The sequence below is a fragment of the Carassius auratus genome, chromosome 43 (assembly GCF_003368295.1).
Source record: "Carassius auratus strain Wakin chromosome 43, ASM336829v1, whole genome shotgun sequence".
NCBI lineage: Eukaryota > Metazoa > Chordata > Actinopteri > Cypriniformes > Cyprinidae > Carassius > Carassius auratus.
Window position 1 is genome coordinate 3518659 of NC_039285.1, and position 7382 is coordinate 3526040.

Below are 7382 nucleotides of genomic sequence, written 5' to 3' on the forward strand. Positions count from 1 at the left end.
GACATGGGTATGACACAGGTATTACAAGGAGAGGGTGACTTATGAGGACATAACCCATGTCCCCATTTCTCCCCAGTGTACAATTTTTTTTATAACAAAGAGTCACTGTCCCCATGCAGCATTTCTTCTATTAACCTCATGCCAGCATTTTATGGAGCTTCAGAGAAAAGAAGGAAAAACTAAAGGTGGAAATGAGTGTCAGGGGAAGCACAACAAATGGCTATTAAGTACTCTTGCGTCTTTTCCTCAAACGTAGATTTATAAAATGTCTATTCAACACACACAGGACAAAGGGTGTATCTGTCACTGTGGTTTAAAATGATAGATAACATCCTGCTAATGTGTGTGTAGGGATAAACAGCTTATGTGAACATTATACGATCCGTGAAACTGTTTCTAAGAGACACAATGCTCAAAAACAACTTTTTTTTGGACAAAGTGTCATGCTGGGTGTTGAAATAAATGATATTACAACATACGAACACATAAATATGATCAATTTGTACATAATATTCTCAAATGATGGCTGTGTCAATTTTGTTTCCTACACGTACAACTGCAGAATATATTGTTCATGCTACTAGTGGTTCCCTGTTTGTTAAAAGCAAATTTAGAGAAAAAAAAAAGTTTCCTTTGCGACAATGTATGCCTTAATATATCCCACCATTTGGAAATGTTGTAGCAAAAGGCCAAAATGGGGCAAATGAAAAAAAAAATATATATATATATTTATTTTTCTAAATATAGAAATCGACTTTGTTGCTTTATGCTGATCATGTCAAATGAAATAATCAGTGACTGTGTGTAAGTCAAACAGACATAATCGGAGATGATGCATACACTGGCACATTCAATTTTAACATTTAATCAAAACACGTGTGCATCCTTATTTGTTTAACAAAGCAGCTGAGGTGTTGTCATCAGATGTAGTCAAAGTGCTGCTTTACACCGAGTCCCCAGACTGATGTGGTGTCCTCTTGTCATTGGCTGCCAGGCCAGACTTTAAAAACAGGAACTCCAGCACGAGGGGAAATGTTCATCAAGCAGGAGCTGGAAGAGAGTGAAATCAGCTGAGTGTAATGTGGACGGTCTCTTATCTCTTGGCATGCCAAATGAGAGTAAAATATTCTTATTCACGTGTAGTTTGTAGACGGCATTAATCTGTGTTAGTCAAGGTCGGTTTACAGAAATGTTCTTTTCTGGAGAAGTGACAGGAAACTACATGGGAAATAAATTGCGAAACATCAAAAACCAAATCATTGCACAATTATGGTGCAATTATGTGCACCTCTTTTGAGGACTTAGAGCATCAAAAAATGTAATCTAATTAATAGTTTTTGGCCATGCGGGAATCTTATGTTTTATTATCATAGAAAATCTAATTTATGATATTAAACTGAACACACAAAGGACATGCATGCACACACGGGGCTCAGGTGTACCCCGACAGATTGCTTGATGTTGGAGGTATCACTAAGGTTGAGTAAACACTTGTCAAATTTCCTGTTTGTAGTCCTTTGGGGATGTTGACAGGCCCTCTGTGCTTCTTCCCCAGGTACTAAAAGGTAATACAGACATGGCTGATGTAACTCTACAGCTGAGTGAACTCATGTCTCCTGAGCTGGCACGGTTTCATCACTCATACTAAACATATCACATGCTAATATCGCAAGTAAACACATGCAACCTTGCAAAATTGTGCTGCTGCAGCTTAAAAGGCTGTACACCAACAGCAGGAAACATTTGAGAATCAAATGGTTGCATGTGTTAGGTATCATAAACCAAAAATTAACCATTTTTTTTAAACAGCATTAATAAATATCACGTTACTTATAAACATACTGCTGTTCATATTACATTAACTCAGGTGTGTCATAAATTATTCCTTAACTTGATGTTAAAAATGTGTTACAGAATGAAGAAACTGACCAACTTTACATAAAAGTATTGTTTACTATTAGTTCATGTCTTAAAGTAATATTTCACTCAAACAATAAAAATTTCCCTACCATCGTGCCATCAAAGGAATAGATGAATTTGTTTCAGAAGATCCATTGGTGAGTATAGTGATCAGTTCTGAAGAACCGACTAACTCATTTTTGGGTGAACTATCCCTTTAAGACGTGCCTGATCAAAGTTTCAGTCACTGAACTTCACTAACTACCTTCTAACTATAACTATTTTCTGTTGTTTTCTTCCTTATCCAGAGATGATTATTTGCTGACTTCCAAGATAAGTCGATACATTTCTAACTGTAACTGCAAGAACACATTACAGCTTAGATTTCAGTGAAATGAAAACTGTATTAAGGCATCAAACATGACAGCTTCCAAAGGGTCACGTGTAGAACATCAGGGTTACTGTGCATACTTTTTTGAGAATAAAATGTAAAAAAAAATAAAATAATAATAATTTGTCACAACCACCACATTAGCTGGAAGCACTCATGCTTTAGCTTCCTTTTTACTTTACTTTATCTACCCTAATTAATTCATAACCTTTGTTCTCCCTCTGAATATTGTTCACTCCCTGAACTGTTTGGACTGTTTAGATAAAATGGCAAACAGTTATGGCTTCTGCATAAGAAACTTGAACTCATGAAGCTTTACATTATGCAAAAAAAAAAGAAAAAAAAAAGAAAAGTGTTTTTTTTAATACTTTATGACAATGAGAACACAAAAACTAATAGAGAATATTCTCACTTTGGCTGACAAGGTTCTCTCAAAGTTAAAAACAACTGTTCTTCCATTCACATTTCCAGCCTTCAATAACGTTAATAAACTTATCTGGTCTGTAATAATGTTCTAAAAACATTAGCACAAAAACATTCTTTATACATCATTCATTGAATGTTTTCCTGAAACATTTTAGTTAAACATTTGTCTATTGTTTTTCAAATAGTACTACTTTTTCAGAACATTCAGAGAACCTTCAAAAGTACCATTCCCATAATGTGTGCAAAATAATAATAATAATAATAATTTTCCCTTAACGTTTGGATAAAAGGAAGAAATAAAAAATAAAAAAACATTTCAATACTGAATGTTTTGAATGTTCAGAGAACATTCAGAAATTACATTTTGATAGCTCACCTGGACTGTTAGCAAAACATTCTTAGAACATATTTTTGTTAGCTGGGAACTGACTCGGATGATCTAACAGCATTATTTTCATCTTCTCTTACAGGGTTTTACATAAAGCACTCCTGGTGCCATCTGTTGATCACCATAAATGCATAACACCATGGAAACTGGAAGCACAAGACATTGTAGGAAATCCTGAAGAGACTCTGCTCCTGAGGAAAGACCATTCATCTGGGAACAGTCTTACAGGACATCAACGTGTCTAGACTATGTAGATGCAATCTATTCTGGCAAACAATAAGAGACAGTTATTAACAGACTTACTCTACTTATTATGCTGTATTCTTCATATATAATATTGTAGGTCCACAACTTACTCAGTGATTATACAGTACATGCATCACTTTCACTCATTCTCTCTTTAATTGCATTTTTTCAGGCATCTTGGCTTTGTTGCCTCAACAAATAAAGTCACATTTTTAAGAGAATGACTTTCTACAACACTAGAAATAACAATATATAAAGAAAGTCATGGACAACAATGTGTAGAAAAAAGCTAATTTGTTTTTCATTTTCTGTTCACCAGCCATGTTCTCTCTACAAAAACAAAACAAAAAAATTATATCATAAAAAGACCTACTTTAATTTCATTCACTCCAGATATCAATTGTTATTAAATAAACACATGATATAGGTTTTGATAATAAATGACCTAGTTCTGGCCTTCTACACCAATTATGTCCAACCATTAACTCAAGCAGGATGACAGGGTTCAATAAACAACAGACAGCTGGAGTACTTTATATCTGCCATCTGTGTTGTGTCAAACCTGAAACACAGAGATTCCTTACAAAAATCCTCTAGATTAGCCTTGTATCATATTGTTTTATTATAGTCTAAAACTAGAGCTAGGGTTTCTTAAAGGGATAGCTTTCTTTTCTCAGTTTTCTTTCTAACATAGAATTATAATCAGTGGGGACCAATTTTGTTTTGGACTTCACTGATTCCTATTATAATGAAACAGATTAAAAATACTTCACAATATCTATTGTGTTCCACAGAAGAAATTAAGTCATACAAGTTTGGAATGACACAATTGTGAGTAAATGATGACAGGAAATATATATTTTTTAAGTGAACTATCCTATTATTTTTGAAGAGGGTTTGTAAATCATTTGTATTCATCTATTATTGCAACAGTGTCTGCTCTGTAGTAAAAGGTCTCGTGCGATAGCACATAGCTGAAGTAAATGGATAACTGATGTGCCTTATTTGTGTGTGAGGTGATGAATTAAAGCAACTTTGTCCTTCCAAGCAATATTTACTTTTGCTTATCTGGGTCAGATACATTGGACATCATTCTATGACTACAGAGAGCAATTTTCATAATGGTTTCTATAATTAGAGGATGAGATGCATGGCCATGCATGTTTGCCCTCAACCATTTATTATACAAGATGATGCAATATCTTTGATACTAGCACGCATATTGACAGCAAAGCTCTTGACCTTTGCAAGGAAAATGTTCCTTCCATGTCAGCTCTAACAATCACTGAAGATATTACATTTTATACACTTATTCTTTATTTTTAAAAGATGTAAATTCTGTACATTAAAGGTGCTGTAGGGAACTTTTGAAAAAAAAAATATTTTTTACATATTTATTAAACCTGTCATTATTTCCTGACAGTAGAATATGAGACAGATAATCTGTGAAAAAAATCAAGCTCCTCTTGCTCCTCCCAGTGGTCCTATTGCCATTTGCAGAAACTCCATCGCTCCCGTTAAGAAACAACCAATCAGAGCTGTGGTCCGTAACTTTGTTTGCTTTCAAAATGTAGAAAAATGTATATAATAAGTGAGTACACCATGAATCCATTTTCCAAACCGTGTTTTTAGCTTGTCCTGAATCACTAGGGTGCACCTATAATAAGTGTTTATATTCGGACTATTTTAGATTGCTTCGGGGGTACCGCGGCGGAGTAACCCAGTACCTTTGTGATTCTTCATAGACATAAACAGAGAGAAGTAGCTCCGGCTACAATGTTCTTCCGCAAGATGCAAGCAGTTCTGTTTATTAACCGCTAGAGCGTCAAAAGTTCCCTACTGCAGCTTTAATTAATTTTTTAAATAGCAGGAATCTTTGTGTGCATCGAGTATTTCCAGCAGATCTCTTGCAAGTCTTGATGGACTGGAAGTGCATAAACATTATAATTTCATGCTATATCCAGAAAACATTTTGCACTCATAAGAAACAAGTACTGTATACTTACAATGAAAGTCAAAACTTCATCCAACCCCATTACCTTTCATTGAAAGACATTTTTTCAGTATCTTAAATTGTGTTCTACAGAAGAAAGAAGGTCATAAAAGTCTGTGAAGATGAGGGTAAGTAAATGAAGACTGAAATTTAATTTTGCTTTAGGTGATCTTTCCCTTTAAGGGATGATACTTGTTGGATTGTAGTCAAAAATAAGGTTACACTCTCAAAAAAAAGGTACAAAAGCCGTCACTGGGGCGGCACCCTTTCAGAAGCTAAACATTTGTACCTTATTTACCCCAAAAGGGTGCATATTATTACCTCTTGACAGCTATTGTACAAAATATTTTAAGCCTATATTTAAGAAAAAAAATGATGCTCAAAGCACAAAACAAAAGCAGTATTATAAAATCAATATGACAATGCAGTTTCACAATTTTCTGCATTCCTCTAACCACATTTAAGTAGAATATTATGTGTTCTTTTAATACAATGAATTAATGAATTTTTACTATTAGATTTCATACTCCAATCAATCTGACTAGCTGAACCAACTTCCCGATAAGTGAGAACCCTTCAGTGTAAACACTGAAATGGAATTATCATTCCCTCTGGCAATGTTTGGACTAGCTATCAGCACTGTTGAGTCCTGACAGCGGGTGATGGGGCAGGTTACAACTCAGTAACTTTGGGAAGGAAAACATGAGCAGTAAGCCTCTGCAGTTAGTTACGACTTCTCTAATTTATGGTGATACATAAGTGTCCGACTCTTGAACTTTTTGGGTGGGTCAGTTTGAAGACTGCTCATTCCTGGTCTTGGGAGAATCATGATGACTGATTTCCTGTTTCATCTTCTTTTTAGGTCAACATGATCTATTGTTCTGAAATTTTGTCAGGATAAGCATGGTGACTGGAAACATCTGTGTCTCAGGACTGATAAAAAGGGAAGTATTCAAAATGTGGAAGGATGCCAGTGTTCAGAAGGGTATAAATGTTTTTCTAGATCGTCTAGATAGACATGTAGACTTGTTAGTTAGAAAGAGTTGCATCATCTGCTTTCCTCTTCCATTAAAGTATCCCTCTGCATTTTTCCTTTTCTCCTCAATATTGACTTGTGCACCAACAGTAGTTTATTGAACAAACATAAATCCAGCAGAGAAGATAAAAAAATCAGATATAATGTCATGAGGTTAGCCACCATTCCATACAAGTCTCAGAGTAAACTTTATGCATATCTGCATTACCAGTTTGATTAATGAGGCTTAGTAAACTTGAGTATGTTACATACCGTAAATCAAACAGCTGCCTTTAACTGAATTGCATACAAACAAACACACCTCTTCAAACTAATCATAATCCCACACAATGAATAGATTACTCATATGGTGTGTTTTTATTATTACTCATGTATAACATTGTAGAGCCAGTGTAGGCCAAACAAGGACATTGTAAGTCCACTATTTACTAAATGTTTATCAGTGTTTGTACATGTTCCAGCCTCTTATGACATGAAGGCATTATACAAGTATATTCCATGTATTCCCATTTCTGCATCTGTTGTAGGAACTGCTAAACATATAAGAAACAATCATTTGTAGAAGTAGTCTCTGGGTATTATGAAAACCAGAAACATTATCAAGGCTGCTTGACTGTATATAAAGTTTAGAGTCCCAATGAAAAGCCTGAGAGCTGTATGTTGCAAGAAAATGATTATTAAACCATCTCATTGGTTGATATGAAATGAACATCTCTCTGGGGAATGTGACATTTTATTTTTAAAAACAGACCAACTGGCAGAATTCCACAATTGGAAAAAAGCTAAGAGGGTGGATGATTGATTGTGGAAAATGAGAGAAGTGTAAGAGATTGAAAAAAAAAGACTACCACTGATAACAGAAATGTCAAAATAAAAATGAAAGGTTAGAAATGAGGCGATTCAGATGAACAGCTGACTGTTTGATTGTTGCTTTTTATCAATAAAATGTCACATTAATTTCTGGATCTCTGTTTTTTTTTATTATTATTATTTTGCAAAGAAT